Source organism: Agelaius phoeniceus, chromosome 3 (assembly GCF_051311805.1).
Source record: "Agelaius phoeniceus isolate bAgePho1 chromosome 3, bAgePho1.hap1, whole genome shotgun sequence".
Classification (NCBI taxonomy): domain Eukaryota; kingdom Metazoa; phylum Chordata; class Aves; order Passeriformes; family Icteridae; genus Agelaius; species Agelaius phoeniceus.
The window spans coordinates 116,003,480-116,026,140 of NC_135267.1; the positions used below are offsets into that span (position 1 = coordinate 116,003,480).

At 48.1% G+C, this 22,661-nt stretch overlaps 1 protein-coding gene across 4 annotated transcripts in view; it reads right to left on the bottom strand.

Moving 5' to 3' along the window:
• The window catches only part of PAK5 (p21 (RAC1) activated kinase 5), a 217,688-nt gene that overhangs the window by 65,661 nt on the left and 129,366 nt on the right, over positions 1-22,661 (bottom strand). Inside the window, exon 1 of one of the 4 annotated variants that reach the window (XM_054629756.2) lies at positions 19,889-20,074. The exons of the other annotated variants lie outside the window; for them this stretch is intronic. The gene's annotated coding sequence lies outside the window, so the exon portion shown is untranslated. Of the gene's footprint in view, positions 1-19,888; positions 20,075-22,661 lie in introns of those variants that run through there. 4 annotated transcript variants of the gene reach the window in all.

Below are 22,661 nucleotides of genomic sequence, written 5' to 3' on the forward strand. Positions count from 1 at the left end.
AGCCCTTCTTGGGAGCAGCAGGGCCACACTTTGTGCTCAGCCCCAGCATCTATGTTTAGAGACTCCCTTTAAGAGCTCATTTTGCAAAACACTTGCTCATTATTGCCAACTAACCAGTGATTAAATAATCATATACTTCATCTCAGACCCAAGACAGCCTCCTTTGCCTGGTCTCTGAATTAAAGGGAGGTATTCTCCTACGCTGGGCAGCAGCTTTTTGGGACCAAGAAATCACATCAGTCACTCTGAGCTCTCACCATGCACTGAGATCTATTTCCATCTTCCCCCAGCAAGCCTCAGCTCTAAAGGTAGGTGGCTATCAGGTAACAGCAGAACAGTTTACCCAGTGTAGTTCATCCAAATTTTATGAGGGATGCAAAGCTCTGCGGAGGTGGCTTAAAGCTATGGATGCTTGTGCTGAACTCCTGCACTGTTTGCAATGATTCAAAATGATTTAATGACACATCTGCTTCGGGTTTCTGCTGTTCTGAGCAGCAGGATGTTGGAGAAGTGAGTGTATCACATTCCTCCTGCACTCAGAGCCCCACTTCACAATTCCCATGCCAAGGCAGACTCTACCCTACAGAGGCACAGAGAGAGGGATGGATGGAAGCTCTCCAACCCACCCACTGGCCCAGCACAACGGGTTTGGTGGGAACTCTGGGAACTCAAACAGCAGGGACTGCTGACGACAACAGTAAGGAGGCAAATATGTTAATGTATTACAGTGGGCATTCCCAGAGAACCCTACAGGAACCAGAGGAACCTGAATTGAATTTCAACAGAAGCTGGAAGTTCCCCTAAAGAAGGATCCTGCTGGTTCTGCCAGCACTCCACTGGTTCCCTTAGAGCCCTGAAACAGGGACCTTGCCCCTCTCCCAAAGACCAGGACTCCAGCAGTAGGACAAATGCTTTAGGAACAGGATTGTGAAGATTTTGTCTGTAGACACTAACTCCAGCACCAAGTGATGCAGGAAGGTTTTGTGGAGCACTGTGTCTTCTCCCTGGCCATGAAGGGAACCCGTGTCCTGATCCAGCCCCTCTGACACATTTAAACTGGCTGCCCAAAGTTAGTCCTGTCCAACTATTGCAGACGCTTGTGCTTTGCCTAAGGCTGATTTAAGCCACTAAAGCCCTCAAACAAGGCTTGAAATACCATTGCTGTAGCACACAGGATTAATGATGGTCCTTCTGCAGAGGGGTGAATGTCATTTGCAGAACTGTGTTAATTCCTGATTTGAATTTAGATGATGTTTTTAAATAAGAAACAAGCTCAGAACATCCGCTGGGAATCTGTGACTTGGATAAACCTTAATAAGTCACTAAATACAAGTTACTATTGGAAAAGTGCTCAGTGCTGGCTGTATAAAATTAATAATAATATTAACAATAATAAAGGGAGATAGGAAGATCACTTCTAGAGAATAATGGCTTCAGACTGAGTATTATGGGCACAGCTGATGTATTCAGAATGGTACAACAGCATTAATGAGCTCTAGATCAGCACACTCAATCCACAAAATACACTCCCTTTCTTCAGGAGAAGAGGAACAGGAAAGGAGGAGGCTCTACCTGGAGACAGGAGAGGGAAGTCCCTGGGGCAGCCTGGATCAGGACAACGAGGGTAGTGAGACAGCAAAATCCTGCTGCGGCTTCAGCCCAAGTCTCTCAGAGCTGACACTTGGTGTGGTGTGCCCTCAGTAATTCCTCCTGCAGTCCATGGGTGGTAAGAGAGCTCAGGAAGCACCAGATTCCCCAGAACTCGGGCATTCCTAACTCAGCAGCCTCCTCAGACTGAGGCACTCCTTGTGCAGGGTGACTGTGCAGCCCCAGGTGAGCGGTAAGCGGAGCAGTAACCCCAACAGCACCCAGCAGGGATGAGCAGTGTCAGGGGCATCACCCTGCCCAGCTCCTGGCTGCCCCAACAGCACCATCAGGCCTGGCACCCTCTCACAGCTCCTGGGTTGTTCTGGGTCATTGTTTTTACATGTAGGCAGCACTACATATTTATACTGCAGGGAAAAGAGAAACCAGGTGATTTCATACCATCTTACATTGATTTATCTATTCCAAAACAACATGAAACCTTCACACTCATACTTTTCCTTGCACTGAGTTGACGAATCTCCAACAAATCTCCCTAAACCAGTCCGGTGTTAAAATAAAAGACAGTTCTACATTTATCTAGAAGGTGGTGATGGGAAAATCTCCAAAGAGTGGAAAGGGAGTTTGGAATCTTAAACTGGATTAGCACCCAGCCCACATCTTTACATTGCTCAAAGCACAAGGAAGGCTTTCCAGAGAGAGAAAGCAGCAGCTGCGCCAAAGAATTAAATTTAAAATACATTTACTTTCAAAGTGGGCGAAAAATGTCTCTTAACTCCTAATCTTTCATACTGAGGACTTGAGTCAAATGGATGTTCTTTTCTTTTAAAAAGTCATGCAATTCAATGTGATCCTTCCCAGGAGATGCAGGCTGCATCTGTTTTAAATGTTTGCTTTCAAAATGTGAAACCACTCCCTCCTCCCTCTTAATTTTATCTAGAATCATGAATACTCCATTTGCTTAAACATATTTGAATAGATGAGCCTCAGAAAACAACAATGTTAATCTGGGACAGTCTTGTGCATCCCTGGGGATCCATCCTATTTGGGAAATGCCAAGGAGGGACTTGGTAGCTGCAGTCCACCCAGGCAACAGCAGAGTAAGGATGGAGAGGAGCCTGCAGGCACAATTTAGGGCTGATGTGAGATTTGGGCTGTTCTCTGTGCTTCTTACTCATCCACCACAGTAAAATCCTCTGAAATGCTCAAACACAGATGAGTGAAGGGAAAAGAGACTCACAGCAAAAGGGACTCAAGCAGCCTCCTGGAGCAGATCAAGCCTTGCCAAGAAAGGGCAGCATTCCCTAAGGAAACTGGGGCCAAGCGTCTGTCTTGGAAAATGCAAATTAATACAGGGAAGTGCTAGGAGCAGGAAAGAAGGAAAATCACATAGCAGATCTCAGGGCAGCGTTACTTCTGGGGGTGGAAGCTACAAAATTCTGCAATTTCAAAGACAAGAATTTAGCAAGATTTATAAAAAGAGACAGTCCTTGGCAAATCCCACTGAAGAGCACATGAAAATGTGTTTAATAAATAAATTTTATTTATTATTATTTATAAATATTTTGTTTATATGAAAATAGCACAGCAGACAAAGGTTGAACAGATACATACTTTTGGATAAATAGTAGACCACCCAAAACCCCAGTGATGATCAGGAATGTTGAAAAGCATCTTGTTGCTACAACTGGCTACAGATGAAGAGCTAGCACACAACTTTTTAGGGAAAAGATTAACAACCCTTGATCATCCAGGAACAGGGAGCAGGGACAGAGCTGGCTGTCAAAGACAAGAGAGCTGGAGAGGTAAGTGAGCTAATGGCAGCAGCACGGCCCCAGTGAGCTGCAGTGTCATTCCCAATTCCAGGCAGCAGGGCAGGCGTGCCAGTGCCAGCTCAGCTGTGATCCCTCCACCACCTCGCTGTGTCCCTGCACAGGCAGAGGGGACACAAAACCCAGCGATGCCCAGCCATGGGCACTCATCCTGATGGTGAACTCTGGTGCCAAGTGACTGCTGCTCACACAAATCTGCTTTTCAAATGTCCATGTAAATTCAGTGCTGGGAAACACAAAGCCACTCCCAGGGCAGGGACAGCAACGTTGGCTTTGCTAACACAACAATCCTTCGAGTAACTTGGGGATCAGGAAAGAAGTCTTGAAAGCCTCGTGAATAGTTCCCTGTAAACATCAACCTTATGTTCTGCAATAGTTGAGATGAAAATATCAAATTAAGGAACGTTATGAGATAGAAAGGAACAAAACCAGCAAGCATCGGATGATTCAGATGCACTGAAGCTCTGGCGAGGGTCAGGCTCCGGCTGTGCCTCCCTGGGGCTTTGCTGCAGCTTGTTCAGCTGTAGCAGCAATTTCTCTATTGACCAGGTGGCTGATCCTTGTACATAGCTGTAATGCTTGTACAGACAGTAACAGCAGGCAGGTATTCCCAGGAGCATGAAACATGGATGATCCCAGTGCCATCGGGCAGCATGGAGAGCAGGGCGCTCCCAAGCAGGGCACAGATGGCACAGAGGGGCTGCAGGTGTGGGAATGCAGCAGAGGGGCACACGATGGTCCTGCACACCCCCAGGAGTATCTCACCAACAGCCCCAGAAGTGCAGACATTGACCAAACCAGTTCAGGGCTAACAGAATTAGGAGCAAGTATTGAAGACACTCCACTTACAGCAAAGACAGCTGAAAACACGTAGATACTGACTTTAAGAAAGAATATGTAAAAGCATGCTGGACAGCATAAATAGATTTATTATCCCAAATGGATCCTGGAGCAGAGTGGAAGAAGCCACCAACCTCCACCTCCTGCTTCTATCAGCAGGAAAAATAAAAGCCACCCATCAGCATCATGCTCCTCCTGAAGGCAGCACAGGACACTGATGACTCACAACTTTTTTTCTGTAGATGTTTTTAACATTAAGAGCAATCAGGAATTAGAAATGCTTTATTGTAGAAGAGGCATTTTTGGATTTATAGAAGAGTCAGTAAGGCTAAAGAGGGCTTTGAGTGGACAGTGAGGTGGACTGAGAACTCTGAGAAGAGAAAGGCACACGTATCAGGACTTCAGGTGTTTGACAGCAACTTTTTATAATGAGTTCTTCTGCAAGCAGGACTTTTCCTTTTATTTTTCTATAAAAAGTAGAGTTAGGCTAATAATAACTACTTCAAGTGCAGCACTGCACTAGTTAGTGACTTACAAAACATTTGGATTCCTCCACAACCTCAGAAGGCCTCAAGGGCGATGGCCAGGGCAGCAGAAGAGCAGCAAGTCTGGAGATTTCCTTATTTTTCTAAGCAGGACACAAACTTCATTCCCTGCACTTTGCTTTCATTGGTCACAAGGAAAAAAAAATCCACTGAGTGCAAGAAGTGATACAGCAATAAAAGAAAAGCATTTCTTAACGCCCAAACCATGACTGACTACACAGGGAGCCATCAGGGACAGAGGCAGACTGCCAATGTGCCAAGAATGAAGTTCTCTTTCAGGAGGGTATTTGCAATAGCACTCAAGGACTGAAGCTGGGAGATTAGTTGGCTATTTTATGTAAGAAAGATTGCTTGAATAATCAGTTTTTTCTGATGTTGCCATGTCTTTTCATTTGTTAGTATGGAGCATAATTACTTCTGGTAAAGCTGAATGACTTTAAATTAGATGGAAAGATGGTCATTGCAAAGATAATTTTGAACATTCCCTTTCAAAGTTGTAGACTTAAAAATATGAGTTGAGATGTAACAGAATAATTAATCTGGCAGCAGTCACTTAATTTATCCCCTTTGTCTTGTTTCTTCCTTGCTACATGCTTTTAAGTACCTGGTATGTTCATCCCTGGAAAATGAATAGCAGGAAAATAAATACATTTATCCAACCAACCCCTTACCCGAGCTGAAAGCCTCCAGTACAGTCTAAACCAGTGATTAAATCCAGATTACATTAAAACAAATTCGCCATGTCACTCCTAATACTTCCACTTGGCAATGGCCCAAACATTTCTGTTTGTTTTGCTCCTCTCTCCAAACACAGAGCAGGGTCAGGCTCACCCTGGCTGAGGGGTCTCTGCTCAGGGGCTGCAGCACGACAGGGCAGGCTGGTCAGGGCTTTGTCCAGCTTCAGAACCTCAAGGGGAGGGACAGACCTGTTCCTCACCCACCTACACAAACTCTCTCCATGTAAGTGTGCCCATGACACTTCTCACAGTCATGGTTTGATGACTGCAGCAACCGGAATAATGAGAATGACTTTTTCTCACCAGCTGATTCAGTTGAGCATTGTCATCGGGCATTTCTCCTCTTGCCGTTTCACCCCTCTTTCCAAAATTCCTCACTCTCTTACCAAAGGGGTTCCCATCTTCTGGAAAGCACCTACCACCCTGACTGCAGGAATTCTGCAGCTGGGATTTACACACCAGGGTACTCAGAAGTGCTTTTATCTGGAAATGCAGAGCCACTCTCATCCTAGCAGGGGCCCTGCAGAGCCCGAGGGGTGAGCCCTGCCAGCCGGGAACAGGAGAAAGCTGCCACAAAAAGGATGGAGGAAGCAAAGAGAAGAGACTCCTGTGTGCCACCTTTGATCAGCAAACAACTTCCAACCACTTCAAAACTTAAGGAGGGTCCAGGATCATTCCTCCTTCCCCCAGTGTGCTCTGCTCTGCTTGCAGCCTGCAGATGAAGAGCTCTGCTGACGATGGTGAGGCACCAGGGAGAGATTTTAGTAACTGGGGCGGAGGAGAAGAAGCAGCAAGTGGTGAGAGGGGGAGGAAAAGGAGCCTATATAAAGCTGCAAAATTCAAAAAACATTAGAAGAGAGAAATGTAAAAGGGAGAGAGCAAAGTTCAGGAAATTTTGGAACTGCCAGGTACATTACAGAAGTGAACTGATACCCAGCCAGACATCGAATCAACACTCATCCCATGGATCAAACTCAAAACCATCCAAGATGTGTCCATCCCATCACCTTTCTCAAATGTACAAGGGAATTTTCAGGCCCCTATGGCACAATCCAGCAGTCTCCCGAGGTCTGAAATTCAAGGAAAGTGTTTGGAGAACTGGGGTCAATACAGAATTACAAGATAATGCACTAGGTGTCCCCAGCAAAGTGCCAAGCTCTATCACAGGCTCTGCTTTTCAAACTGCACCAAAAGAACCAAAACTTCACCACATCTTCCAACAGGGCTTTCAGAAACATAAAACTCAGCCAAGACTTAACTGTGGGAGCTGACAGATCCAGGAGCCCCTCCTGTAATGGTGTCAGGGAGCAGAATGGTCCCCCCATTATCCAAGAGGAGGCAGTCAAAGAACTACTGAAATGCTTGGATGTTCATAAACCTATGGGACCAGACGGGATCCACCCCAGGGTAATGAGAGAGCTGGCAAATGAGCTTGCCAAGCCAGTCTCCATCATTTACCAACAGTCCTGGCTCACTGGTGAGGTTCCGGATGACTGGAAGCTGCCCAATGTGACACCCATCCACAAAAAGGGTGCAGAGGAGGATCCTGGTAATTATAGACCAGTCAGCCTGACCTCAGTACCTGGCAAGATAATGGAACAGTTTATATTAAGTGCCATCACACAGAATTTACAGCATGGCCAGGGTATCAGACCCAGTCAGCATGGCTTTAGGAGGGGTAGGTCATGTTTGACCAACCTGGTCACCTTTTATGACCAGGTAACCCGCCTAGTGGATGCAGGCAAGGCAGTAGATGTTGTTTATTTGGATTTCAGCAAGGCCTTTGGCACTGTCTCCCACAGCACACTCCTAGACAAGCTGGCAGCCCGTGGCTTGGACAGGAGCACTCTTTGCTGGGTTAGGAACTGGCTGGATGGCTGGGCCCAGAGAGTGGTGGTGAATGGTGCTGCATCCAGCTGGCGGCCAGGCACCAGTGCTGTCCCTCAGGGGTCTGTGCTGGGGCCAGTCCTGTTTAATATTTTTATTGATGACATGGATGAGGGTTTAGAGTCTTTCATTAGCAAATTTGCAGATGACACGAAGCTGGGAGCGTGTGTCGATCTGTTAGAGGGACGGAGGGCTTTGCAGAGGGACTTGGAATGGTTGGATGGATGGGCAGAATCCAATGGGATGAAGTTCAAAGAGTCCAAGTGCCGAGTCCTGCACTTTGGCCACAATAACCCCTGCAACGTTATAGGCTGGGGATGGTGTGGCTGGACAGTGCTCAGGAGGAAAGGGACCTGGGCGTGCTGGTGACAGTCGGCTGAACATGAGCCAGCAGTGTGCCCAGGTGGCCAAGAAGGCCAGTGGCATCCTGGCTAGTATCAGGAATAGTGTGGCCAGCAGGACCAGGGAGGTCATTCTGCCCCTGTACTCGGCACTGGTGAGGCCACACCTTGAGTATTGCATTCAGTTCTGGGCCCCTCAGTTCAGGAGGGACGTTGAGATGCTTGAGCGTGTCCAAAGGAGAGCAACGAGGCTGGTGAGGGGCTTGGAACACAAGCCCTGTGAAGAACAACTGAGGGAGCTGGGGTTGTTCAGCCTGGAGAAAAGGAGACTCAGAGGTGACCTTATCACTCTCTTCAGCTTCCTGAAGGGTGACTGTGGTGAGCTGGGGCTTGGTCTCTTTCTCCGGGCAACCACAGACAGAACGAGAGGACACAGTCTCGAGCTGTGCCAAGGGAGATAGAGGCTAGAATTAAGGAGGAAGTTTTTCACAGAAAGAGTGATCAAATACTGGAATCATCTACCCAGGGAGGTGGTGGAGTCACCATCCCTTGATGTGTTTAAAAAAAAAACCGGATGTGGCACTTGGTGCCATGATCTAGTTGAGGTGTTAGAACATGGGTCGGACTCAATGATCTTAAAGGTCTCTTCCAACCTAGAAATTCTGTGATTTTGTGATTCTGTGAAGAACACTCCGTGGTTCTGGGGACTCCTGCCTGGCTCAGCCAAGGCACTCCGAGTTTGCACCAGCAGCTACTGAGACATAATCAATGCACAAACAACTGCTGCTCAACCATGTGTATCAAACAGCACACATAATTAGGGCTGCCTGTGTATGCAAAGGCTCAAAATTAAAAGTCAGCAACTTCTAGTGCTACTTTGTGATTTTGGCAGGTTTCACTTTCCCACTTGGCATCCATTCAGCATCTTTGGTGAAAGCAAAGATAACAGTCTCGATCATCGAGCACTTGTTTTTTGTAAACACCCCCGTGTGTGCAGCAGATAAATAATCCAGTACCTGCTGAACATTTAATCTCTCCATGACTGTGCAGAGAATGTGCCCAAGCCTGCAGGGCCCTCAGTCCCTGCAGCCCACCCTCCCCAGAGCTGCTACATGCTGGCTCATCCTTCGTGCTAGCGGCTTGTTTCCTCAGCCATCCCCACACTGTTTGCTTCCAAGGCTGGCTCTCACTGGCACAGATCCCCAAAATGTCTTCCCAAACACATACACTGCTGCTAGGAAAGCCATCACGACAGATAACAGCACTCATGCCAAGTACAAATCATCTGTAACTCCTAAGTTTGTTTTCTGCAGTTCTGAGACATAACTAACCACAGGTTCCTGATGCTGCCTTTGGTAGGGAAAGGCGTGGGGGGAACCTCTCCTGCATTCATTAAGGCACAAATGTACACACCTCTGTTTAAATCAATTTGACTATTTATGCTAAGCTAGACAGGCTCCTCCTTTGATGGCTTACCCTCTCACTTGTCCCACAGTCAAATCTACATCAGCTTTCTGTTTTCACAGTCAGCACTCTGCAGCAAATTCTCCCAGAAGCTATGCCACTCCTCCCAAATTGCAATCCGACTCAGGTCAGTCCAGGCACAACTGACTTTGCAAATGATTTCCCAAGAATCCCCTTCTCTGGAGCAGTACAGCACTAATGGGAATCAATACTCTACAACCCTTTAGGAAAAGTACAAGCTACTTTGAACTCTTAATTAACCCAAAAGACTCCCAGGCCAGATCCTCCCTCCCTGGCTCCCTCACCGAGGGATGTGCTCCCCATCATACACGAAATCTGCTGCTGCCTTGCAAACTCAGAGCTATCAACTTCTACAGGAGCCTGACCTGATCCAAAGTCTCCCCTGAACAAGAGATGGAGAGCAATTTTAAAACACATGTGATTACAAATGCCAGTAAAAGCTGAATTCCCATTTCCACGTGGGCAGTAGAACACCCATTTCACTTAAAATAACTGGGGAAAAAGGCATGGCCTTTACATGGCCTCACCACAGCGAACTGGCAGCACAGATTTACTAGCAAAGGACACTAGTGAAGTCTCCTCCTTCCAGAATGTTATTGCTCTTACATAATATGCTAGCATGCATTTACTAGCACGCTGTGAAGCGCTGTCATAAATATTTAACTGGTGATGACAAAGTAAGAGAGGTGTTGGTGCCTCCTGTGTCTCTGGTTTGTGCTGCTGGCTCCCCCGGGCCTACGGTGAGGGCAGAACTATGAGCAGAAAACAAAAGTGCAGCATGTGAGCCAAACCAGATGCATGGACCCAGTGTCCAATAAAGCAACAGGACTTCAGCTTGTTAGTAAAAGTTGTTCCTGCAGCAGGGCTGTTCTGTCAGAATGGCCAAGCCCGTCCCCAGCGAGGCTCCCCTCCCCTGGCTGCATTAGTTATTACATTTGATAGCTTTATAGCATTATTTGAAGCTTGCTATTTACCCAGTTACACAAGGCCCAGTGGCTTAGAGCCCGCTCCCTGCCTGGGCTGCAAATCTCTGCAACTACCTCCAAAATAGCCCAGATTTTACAACCCATTAGGCTTAATGATAAACCCTCGGATTTATGTTCCGGGCTAGTGAGCGATGAGAGATCAAGGGCTAAGCTTTGATTTATCTGCAGGCCAAGGGAGATGGTTATTTCTATAATTTTATTTTTCTCATTATTTCCCCTAATGACTGCAATTCTTTTACTCTGACATCATGGCAATTTTTACTGTTAGCTATGCCAGAATCAATACTGTACTTGGTCCTTTCACTTGTATTTCCCCTCCCAGCAGCACGGGAACACTGCTGGAGCAGTTTTCCATGCCTGCCCAGCCTGAGCTGCAAAGCCTGCTACAGATGCTAACTCCAGAACCTCCTGGTGCATGAAAGGCAATGGTATCCAGCATGCAAATACTGCTGGAGGTGGGGCAATGGTCTGGGAATGTTGACTGCTCTGCTTTGAACCAGTTCTGTACATTTGTGGTGCTTTACATGCAATGCCAGTGGTGACTGGAGTTGAGATAAATTTTGCTTCATAGTGCTTTAAATCCAGAACCATGAAAGAGCAGCCAATACTTTGGAGAGATGCTACTCTCAGCAGGTCAAGTATCTGCATTGATTATAAATATCCTGTTTTAACAGTTTCTCTGAAAACCCCAGGCCTTTGGAACCTGAGAGATACAAGAAAACATCCAATTTTCTCTCCAAATCTACTTTAAAAGAAATAAAGAGAAAATAAAATGCTCTGTGTTATAGGCAAAAGTCTTGAGAAATGGCATATAAGGACCACAAATGTTCATGCAACTCAGAGTTTCACACTTGTCTGGCTTTAATGTGTTCATCACAAAGGCAGGCACTGCCTTTTAGAGCTGGTTCCAGCAAGGACAGGTGGGTGCATCATGGAATGACAGGGTGAGACTGTTAAAAGGTTCAGGAATACCATGATACTACAAAGCTAATCACACCTTCAAGTAATTTTATTCAAAGATTATTACATCCATTTGACCATGCTGTACAGGTACACGAGGACTACTTGAGTAATACTGAGAAAGGACAGGAAAAGTAAATATTAAAGGGCAAATTCTAGCAGCTCAAATTTACAGAGTGAAACACATGCCTCATACAATAAAGGGAACTTGTCAGGAGAATGGAGTATTATCCAATATCTGTCTTGATTGACAGCTTGACAGTCTTTCACCCATTAAAAAAAAAAGTCTTTAAAAAGCATTGGTTAGCAATTATCACCAATTTTCCTATTAAGGAAATTTTCCATGGAAAAATAATTGCAGTTTAATTTCTAGCTAAATCAGGACAGTTGACTATTTTTCTTCCTCACACAGAATTGGAAATTGCAGGAAAACAGCAAGATGCTCTCAGATCAATACCAGAGCAAAGGAAACAGGAGAGGAATAAAAATGGCAAAAGCTATGGAACAAAACCACACAAAACCCCTTTAATACTCAGCTGAAGATCTCTTAAGAAGCAGCATCAGGTTGCTGTACAAAAATTAAATGCAGTAACAACATACTGTAGACCAAGTCCTACCAGATGCTGAGGAAAAAGTCAAAATGCTTCTACAAACAGAAGTTTATAATAAATGTGAGCCACAGAGGTACCAGGCTTTTCCCATTATACACAAAACGCCAGGGATCCATTGCAGTGATGAGGTCCCGAGAAGAAAAAAGCCCTGGCTTTGAGTTCATGAGAAGAAAAGGCATCAGGGTGACTTAACTGGACCTCCCAGTACCTGATGGGAGCCTATAAAAAAGATGAAAAGAGACTATTTACAAGGGCATGGAGTGAGAGGACAAGGGGAATGGCTTCAAACTGAGTAGGTTTAGATTAACTGCTAGGAAGAAATTCTTCCCTGTGAGGGTGGTGAGGAGAAGTTATGGATGCCCCATCCCTGGAGGGTTAAGGCCAGGCTGGATGGGGCTCTGAGCAAGCTGGGATAGTGGAAGGTGCTCCTGCCCACAGCAGGGGAGCTGGAACAAGATGATCTTTAAGCTCCTTTCCAATCCAGGTCATTCTATGATTCATTACAGCAAACATTTCTCTTGGAAGGAAGCAGCCCTGCTGATGGGCAACACATTCCATACTCCTGTCCCCAAACAGAAGAAAAAATATCCATTTATTGTTAGCCCGTGAAGAGACAGTAAGTCACTTTTCAGCTAGCAATTCTCTGAACCAGTGTTTAAATTATTTACCTCATGCCTTGTACCTCTTAAGTACTTGAAAAAGCCCTCCATAGTCTCCCTGTGAATCTGACAGTGCTAAGAGTTGGTCCTCAAAGAGACTGGGTACAGAAAGCACTGAGGAGGGATGGATGCTGCATTTTCAGTAGTTTCTGTGCTGCATCTCTAATACCAGGAAATGAGAGACATGCCTGAGTCCCTGATAAAAGCCCTGCCTCAGTAAAGCACTTTCCCTGCTCTCCAGACCCAAGCCTCAGCTCTCATCTCCATCCAAGTGAAGGCTCCTCCTGCCTTGCCCCTCGGAATAAATCCTCCGTGGCACTCAGGCACATGGTTTTGCACGTGTTTCCCCAGGCAGTCTTTAGGGTATGGCTTACACCATCTGCTTTAAACTGAGCCCTGTCATCAATAGTTGGTTTTGGCAGGGGAGCTACTGGCAATAGCCCCTCTCCTTCGCTGCCAGCCCTCCCTGACTGCAGCAGGACAGCCCTGTCTCCATCCAGCCACGCGACCGTAAGAACAGACATCCTCACACAGCATTGTTCCCACTTGTTTGTGTTCCTACTTCCCATCCTTCATTTACTGCCCTAAAAACGTCACAACAGAGAGCAGAACTTAAAAGGCAATCACCACCTGCAACTTCTGTAGCAGCACTGAAGTATTTTGGCAGTCAGGCCTTTCCCCAAACACGCTGACAGGGCCCACGTCCCTGGTGCTGGGAAGATGCAACGCAGCCCCCCGCTTTTGGCTGTTTCGTTTCGAGCTCCTGCACAAAAACGGGAGCACCTTTTTATCTCCTGGGTTTCCTCAGCAGCCAGTGGCTTTGATTACAGTCCCTGCCTGGGCACTGGAGCACTTTGATAATGTAACACCACAAACGCTGGCAATGCTGCTGCCAAACCCTGTGCACACCCTGTGACACGGACAGTGCCCCCCAGCCAGCCACCCCACTAACAGCACCGTGCTCCACAAACTGCTTCTTTAGCACGCTGCTCTCAGCTGCAGCTCAGACATGGAATTCTCTGCCCTTTGATTATTTTTTCCCTGTAACACAAAGCTTAAATAGGAAGAAGTTCTGCTCTTTGGGAAGGAGGAGTTCAGTGTGTGCAACAGAGACAAATTCATGTACCATTATTCTTTCCTGCATGCTTCAAAATCTGGGATAGAGGCACAGCTCAGGGCACATTTACTTTGTTCTCATCTCACTCTCAGGGAAACCTTCCTACTTCTTCAGCCTAGAAAATCACCCTTTGCTGTAAAACACAAAACCAAATACCTTCCAAATCCAAGTGAGCAAGGCTACAAATCTGTTGCCTTTGGGTTCTTTACACGCAAGTGAGAGAAGTTTAATACATGCAAACCCAGCTTTCTGTGGCCTTGGCAGGATTTGGCTGAAAAAGGAAACAATTTAAACATTCTGCCAGTTTACCTGCATTTCATGAAGTGTCCTGTAACAACCCTTTTGAACTATACCTCATTTCTATGTCCTTCAGTTGTATCTTAAGAGCCCTTCTGTGAGGAGTGTGCATCAAAAATCTTTTACGTTTATTTATTTACATGGCCCAAACAAACAATATGGCATTAAGAATTGTTTTCACAATTCTGTAAAGTACTGAAAGCCTCCTGGGATGGATCAAGCTTCTCCAGCTCAGAACTGGAGAGTTCTGCACCTTTGGAAAAATATAAAACTAAACACCTAAGGTGCTTTTCAGAAGCAATTATCATAATCCCTGCTGTTACCCCGAGGGAAGCAGTGGCACGCAGAGGTTAAATAACTTCTTGGAGGTGGCTCAGTGAGCAGCAGAGCCAGGATTAGAGCCACGGTGCCTCCTGACTCCCAGCTCCAGGCTCAGCCCAGCACCTTAAATAGCTGCAGTGCAAGCCACCAGCTCAGCCCTCCGAGCATGCCTCTAGCCTGGGGAATGGGGAAGCTGGAGTTTAACTCCATCGTACAAAACTTCCTATGCACAATCACCAGAAAGAAGCCTTAAATTTTAACAGCTCTAACCTGCTCAGCCTCTGTGAAAAACTGCTGGGTGGATTTTACTGCCACCAGTTTGGGACGAGTGAATTATTCACACGCAGCAGAGCGTGTCAGAATAAAAGGTTTATAGGGGCTATCACCAGGATCATTCCTGTGGCATTTATTCATTCCAGTTTCTGTTTGCTGGCATTTCTTTTGTCCTCCCCTTTGTCACCAGGATTCTCTCCACCATTCCCTTTGTGGGGTACCTTAACTTTAAAAAAAACAACAACATTTCTGCTTAGAGAGCGGTTTAGTGACACGGCACACGTTTGTTTACATTGTTAGTTTTGTGTACTTCTACAGGGATAGCTGACACATGTAGTTTTCCCCCATCAGAGGTGACTGTGTATGTCTATTTCCACTATTCCCTTGCCTACAGCTGCAGTACCTCTTTTATTTCTTTAGCTGCCTCCAGCAGGGAACAATAAATCTAAAACACAGTCAAAAAAAGGACAGTCAGAAAATGGAAAAAATACCTCGTGCTATTTTTGGCATCTAAGTTCTTTGGCCTAAGCTATTTTTGGCAGAGCATCTTTGTTCAGCAGAATCAGAACTCCAGCCCTGTGACACCGGGGCAGCGTGTCCCGCTGCAGGCAGAGCCCTTTGCTGGCAGCAGCCTCCAGCAGCAGAGCAAAGCCAGGAGAGCCCAGAAGGAAAATGATGGGAGACAGGACTTCACTTCCACTCTCCATCACTTTGTGCCTCTGAGCAAGCCACGCCGCCCCTGCCCGGCCATGCTCACGCCATATGCACAAACAGGATGGGTGCACCCTGTGCCCTGAGCTCCACAGGGGGAAATCGAGGCTTCCTCCAGCCCTCACAGCCTCCAGCCCTTCCAGGACCCCAGCTTTGGTGGTTCATGACGTGTAAATATTAACTGGTATCTACAGCTCATGTTTAAATAAAAGCTTTGCTTAGGAGATAAAGAAGGTTGCAAATGGCAAACGGCAGCCCTGAAGAGCTAAACTTGATTCATGCATTTCTGCTTTGCTGGTTTGATTTCAAAAGATATTCAAGCTCTGTATCTGAAACAGTTATTAGCTTTGCACTTCCACCAGATGCACCTTCCAAAAGTGGCAGCATTCTCACACGGCACAGAAAAGAAAAAGTTGGAAAAGATGCAAAATAGCTGACTTGGTACGTTGTGGCTGGCTCTGCGTGACGCAATGGGAGCACACACTTCTCACATCACTGCACTCGCAGGCAGCACTCAGAAAGGGATATCTTTGAACCCTCTAAGGCACAAAACTTGGTTTAAAGCTGGAATTTCATGCCAGGGCTTTCAACAGGCACAGCTGAAACACCAGAGAACCAAATAGTGTGGCTGGTCTTAGACCAGAAGCCTTGGCCACAGTCCTGCCCCTGAGTTGTTTTCTCTCCAGGAAAAAAACCAAAACAAGCAAAATTTAACACGTAATTGCAGAGAAAATACTTTGTTTTCTTTGTCACGGGGACATACCCCCAAATGCAACATTGAGTCCTCCTGGGCTCAGTGACAGGCAGGCTGAAGCACCCACACCAACAGCCAAGTCCCCAATGAATCTCTGTGGCCTAATGGATTAAAGGCTTAATTAGAGTTACCTGAACATTAAACACCACTAAAGTGCTCTGAAATTTGCTCTGAAGGAAGCTGGGGGGAGTTGCCTTTTGAACGGGCAGAACTAACTGGGTTTTTGTTCACAGCTGTTAATGGTTTTGAATCATTCCCCTTTTCAGCTTGTTCCCTGATAATAAAGTGAATGCAGCTGTGCATCAGGGAGTGCTCTGGCACACCTCACCACCAATCACAGCTGAACCTAACTGGGGGAAATTGTCATAAATATATCAAGCTTTAGATCTAGAAAGAAGGAAGGTACACTATGAAGCTCCTACTGAGCAACACATAAACCTCTATCAGACACTGGGTAAACTACAAGGGAAGATGCCATCAAAACCAAGGCTCTGTTGGTCATGCCATCCATTTTTTAAGCCAACAGTTGTTTAAAACACATTTCTGGCTTCAAATTGCTACCAAGAGTAGTAAGACAAGTATGTTCAAAAGATCGGAATTAATGGTAAAAATAAAGAGTATAACTGAAGGATGGTAGAAAGTGTAGGTCCTACAGGTGTGAGGCTATCAACCACCTGAAATCTCCATCATCATTTGTCTAGTTTCACCTGGCTGCAATCACACACCATTCCATCCTGACAACAGAGGTTTTGCTCAGCTTTCACCAAAACCTGGGGAAACCTGGCCAAACCCTGCAGCAGATCCAAGAAACAAACTGCTCTGACTTCTGCACGGAGCAAAGCACACATAGTCCCAAAAACTCCTCCAGGACAGTCAAACAGCACCATGAGTCAGCAATGCTAATGCCAGGAGTAGCATATCCCAAGGAGGTATTTAAAAGAGAGGCTTTGTTTGAGATTTATGGTTCTGAACCTCCTCAGCTGTTGTACCCACACACCCCTGCTGGCAGTTTCGGCACATGCCACACTTGTGTTTGGAGCTTTTGCAGAGTAAACCGGTAAAACCAGAGCCAGTTGATGTTTTTGAACAAGTAGATGCCAAACACTTCAGATTCCTAACTGGAGCAGCTTCAAAGCAGGAAAAGGATTTCGGTGTCAGATGTGAGGGTGATCAGAGAGCAGAAGCAGAGATGCAGGTGCTCTTCTGCTCTGTCTTTCCAGTTCTTTTTTCCATACATCCCTGAAGCAGCTGACACCTGTACCCCTGACAGATCTGTGCCAGCATCACCTCCTGGGCGCCTGCAACACGAGCTGGAGCTCTCCTAGAACTCAGCTTTAAACCCAAACTGCATGCTCCAGCTGATGTCAATGAGAACAGCTTGTCTCCCCTATTTCAGTAGCAAATCTAGGGTCAGAAGTGACACTGATGAGGTTAAGCCAAACTAAGAGTTGTGATTACCTACCGTGAGACGTTTGCTCTCAGCTGACTGACAGCAGGAGCTGACACTGGGGAGCAAATTTCTTACATTGCATTGTACTTCCCAAATATTAGTTTCCAGAGTAAGAGTTGCCAAAATCTATCACATTGGTAAATAGTAATGGGGAAGTAAAATGTTTTGCAGGAACTTTGCTTGTTACATGCTTCCATTTTAGAATCAGCCATTGGGATGCTGAGAACTCACTGAAAATCAAACACTGACTTACTGTGACTATTCATGATGGATGAAGATGTCCAGGAAAAAAACCCAAACAAGCAGAAAAGCCACTGGGAAGCAAACAGAGGTGCCAAAGTAATGAGGGAATCAAAGGAGCAATGGGATTTACTAGGTCTGGCTCCACAGCGGGTTGCCAAGGGGATTTGCTGATGACTCCTAACAGGGCTCTCCACAACAGACCTGCCAGAGTTTCTCTGTGGCACTGCTTCCCAGTGTGGAACGGCTCCTGAGCTGCCCAGTGGAGCCTGGTCCAGCAGTCCCTCCAGCTGAGGACACGCACACACACACACACACACACCGTGACTGGTGAGCTTCCTCAGAGTGTGGCTAAAACAGAGGTGAGCAACAGCACCCCGAGCTCCTACACAACAGGGACGTGGGACTATGGCAGGCTGGACTCAAATCACCTGGTGAAAATTCATCTCAGCTAGGAATCATGGTCTCACTGGGATACAAACCATTTGGAAAGATGCTTGAAGCAGAAGAAGGGAAAAAGTTTAACTTCAGCACTCTCAACAGGAGAGTGAGTCTTTCCCTTGATTAAAACAATACTTTTACTCAATTTATCTCAAATTAATACATTTAATAGCATAAATACACAATTCCACGTTGAGCAAAGACCTTTCATCAACATAAAATGACCTACAGCCAAAAAAAAGTGACTAAGCCACAGAAACAGGCAATAAGGTGACCACAAGGAGTAACTCCCAAAGCTTTAGCTGGCAGAGCCAGCTCTGAAACCAGTGCCCTGCCCCACGCAGCCAGGTCCCTCTCTCCCACCTGAAAGCCAGGACAGCAGCTGCTCACCACGGGCAGGGCAATCCACACATTCGTAACCCATACGTAGCAGAAACAGCAGCGTACGGGCAGGAAAAAAAGAGCAACGCAAAGGGCCATTTTGTGAAGCTCAAAGTGAACCAGAGGAGCTCCTCCAGCTTCCCGCGCAGCTCCTGGGGGGGACAGAGAGCCCCAGGAGCAGCACTACATGCGCTTGCCACCTCCGAAACACCCTGCTCAGGCACAGCCAGAGCCACCCCGACACCTCGGCATGCCAAGAGCTCTGTCCCCAGCAGCAGCAGCAGCAGCAGCAGCGATGCTCGATGCTGGCAGCCCGCAGCGCCGGCTGTGACAGCGGGCAGGGCAGCACGGCCGGCTCCCTGCTGCACCCCGAGCAGCGCAATGCAAGTTTCACCGCACAATAAAGGCAATACATGCGGAGCAATGATTCCTTAAGGGCTGTCTGGGCAGCAGCGACCACCGAGATCTAGCTCCACGCAGATACCAACTCATTTCCTTCATTTCACAAATGCTAAAGCACATTAAAAATTCTAAAATGAATGGGAAAGGCTACTAGCAGAGGAGTGTCACTGCTGGCCCCTCTCAAGTTCTTGGGAATTGTATCCTTACTGCCAATGACAGCCCATTAGATCGAACACTGAATAAATTGGGGGGAAAAAAATTTCCATTGTTTCTTTATGTTCGCAGAGGGCTGGTACGTAACAAAGAGGAAGAAAGGCAGCCTGCGTGCTGCTGGCGGGTTGGTAAAAAATTCTCAAGGTCTGATCGATACCATGAAAAAACCACCTCTCCTGGCCTGAGGCTGGAGTGTTATTCGAGCACAGCAGTCACCATGCAGCTCATTTTCTTTAGCTGTGATGATCCGAGGCTCATGAACACTGAAAGAAGAGCAGAGTCGATCGCAGGCATTTCTAATCCTTTACACGAAGGAAGGAAAAAAAAAAAAAAAGGAATAGAGGTATAGAGGCGCATGCAGGAGCATTTCCAGGAGCGGCTGTATGGCTCTCTGGGCACCTGCTCCCTGGGGGACACCCAAAAGCACATCATATTCAAGGAAAGTTGGGAGCAACTTCTGGGGGGAAAATGACAAAAAGCAAAATGGCTTAAAAAGAAAATAAAAGCCATTGTTGTAGGAAACCCCGGCAAGCTATCAAAAGCAACACCAGCTACGGCGATCCCTGTGAGAGGAGCCCGGGATGCCCTGGCACGCCCGCGGCTGTGCCGCTCCGCACAGGTGCGGCCGGGATGCCCGGGCCGTGCCTTTGTCTGCGGGCACCGGCGCCGCCAGGAGCGCACAGCGCCGGGCTCCAGGCTCCGGGCGGCCCCGCCGGCTCCCGCGTCCCCCGGGCAGGGGCAGCCGCCGCCCGCGCCCCGGGCAGGTCCCCGGCCCCGGCCCCGCCGCCCTCCCTCCCTACCTCGGCCGCCGCCGTCACGCCGCCCCCAGCGCCATGTTCCGGCTACATCCGGGCCGCGGCTCCGCTCGCTCCGCACGGCGCGGCCGCAGGTGCCGCCGCCCGCCCCCGTGCCAGCCTAGCCGAGCCGAGCCCAGCCGAGGCGAGCCGAGCCGAGCCGGGCGGGCGCAGCGCCGCCCCCGCAGCGGGCCCGCAGCCCCGCCCCGCCCGCGCTGCCGCCCGGAGCGCCGGGGCCGCGCCGCAACGGCCGGCGGCAGCTGCGCACCTGCCCGCACCGGCCCGGGGCTTTGTCCGGCCGCCACAACGGGCGCACACCGCGTCCGCACCGGCCCCGGCACCCCTGCACGCCCGCACAGCCCTGCGCGCACCGAGCTGTGCGTGCACCGTGCGCTCGTACATCACCCATCCATCCCTGCATCGCCCCGTGCACCTGCGCGCCCAAGCGCCCGCTCCTGCACCAGCCGAGGCACCTGCCCCCCAAAGAGCCGTGCCTGCCCCCGCCAATGCACCCCTCCACCCATGTGGGCACCAGCTTGTGCGCCCACCCGTGCATGCATGCACCCGTGTATCACCCACCTATTCCTGCATCAACCCATGCGCCTGGGCACCCACACACCCATTCCTGCACCCGGTCATGCACCAACCATCCATGCATGCACCCACCCACCTGTGCACTCATCCACACCCAATTCATGTACCCCTTCACCAACACATGCACCTGCCCATGTACCAAGCCACACTCCTACCCACATCCATTCATCTGCACCCCAATTCTGCAGCCATCCACCCACATGCCCCTACATCCACCCACCCACCCACCCACCGCCTTTTGCACTTGGTCCTCAGTTATTACATTTTTTTAATATAAAAACAACCGTGCCAGCGTGTTTTGTTACCTGTAAGCTCTCCCCAGACAATGGTCAGGTGCTAAGGGACAAATCCGGTTAAGGCAAGTGATGGAAGGAAGCAATCAGAGGATGACAACAGACAAACCCCATCTAGCCCATCTAATTTTGGTGTATTACTGCTGGCAATTTGTGGCTGCCTCTGAAAGCTGCTCTAAGCCTACATTTTTATGAAATGTTCCATAAGAAAAATTAAGATTGCCTTTAATAAAGGTATGTATCCATCCTTCCACATGCTAAATTGGTAGGAAGATGATGGTTTGTGCTCATAGATGACCACAAACTGTCCCTGTCAGGAAACACGGAACACAAACAGCAAAGTGCTTTTCAGAGGCACCTGCAGCAGAGGCTTCCTGGGAAGAAAAGACCCAAGGCCGACCTGATTGATACAGCCCTGCATGGGAGAGGAGTGATTTCATAGTTAATGATGTTGAATTGCACATCATTTCTGGTTTCTTTGATGCCTGTTTGCATTAACATGCGCTCTGTGTGGCAGGAGCAGAGAGGACTCGACAGGGACAGCTTGAAGACAAAGGTGCATTGGAGCTGTGTGGGGTGGGTGTGCTGGGCCAGGCAGAGGGACGTGCAGAGGCTGAGCCTGTCACAGCACTAAGGCACCCGAGGTCCAAATAGGTTTCTGCACATATGAAAAACCCTATAACAACAACCACAAATCCATCAGAAATGTGCTCTTCCATTACCCATTACAGCAGTGTTTGCTTCTACTGCTTTTATGTTCTGCTCCATCGCTGCTCTGCATAATGCTGTGAGACAAAAGGAGCTCCCTTGGTTCTCCACAGCACATGGTGTCAGTGTTTGCTGGGATGGCCAAGCTCCTGCTCCAGCCTCTGCCCCTGCCCACGGCACGGCTGGGCCACTCTGCTTTCTGGGAGGGGCCTGGGGCACAGACCAGCACAAACAGCCCAAAATATAGCATAAAGTTGTTCAAAACCCTGGGCCATAATTTTCACCTCCTAGATGTGGAATTCAGAGACAGGCTGGCTGGGGTCACCCTGAGTGGGTATCATTGTTGGAAGTCACCCTGCTGCTCCTGGTTTCCATTTCTTTGCGGTGGGTTTTGCAGCCAGAAGCATCATTTGGAATCAGCAGCTACCAAAGAACCTTTAGGCTCTGGTAAAAACCCCAAACAACTCAACCTCTCCCCAGAAAATCCCAAACCAGGCTAAAACGTTAAGGGAAAACCCCCAGCAACTTGGTTTCAAACCTCACCCCAAAGCTGAAGCCTTCCCCTGGTGCATCAGACCAGCAATAAGGTGGGACAAGGCAGTGAGGGTTTCCCTGCTCTGAGTCAGCACGAGTGGTGTGTGTCTGTAATGCAAGGTGCTGCATGTCACATCTTGGCACGGTACATACAGCTTCTGGCAGGCAAGAAACAGAAACCAAGCCTTGGCTGTTTTGCCTTTAGTCTCAAGCATGACTTGGAGGAAACTCTCTCAGGGAATTGGCAAAACGGGCTGATGGCTGCCAAACTGCAGCACCAGGAGAGAGGCACTGCACCACTCCAGGAGTGATGAGGCAGGGAGGGATGGAGCAGAAATCCCTCCATAGCCCAGAGGTGCTGGAGAATGGCTGGCACAGAGGCTCAGGAACAGGAACCTGCTGAGATTCACACAGAAGGGAGGCTGATCATCCACCAGCACAGGAAAATCCCCTCCTCGTATTCCCAGAGAGCCCTGGACTCTGTCTTCATGGCTGAAGCCAACAAGAAACCAGGTCTCTAACTTGGACATTAGTTTCTCCACTGAAGTCAGCCGAATTACCTAAAGGATGAATTTGACTATCTAATGCCTTCAATCAGAAAAACAGATATACCCCAAAGCTTTTCAAAAAAGGTTCATTTTGCTTTTACC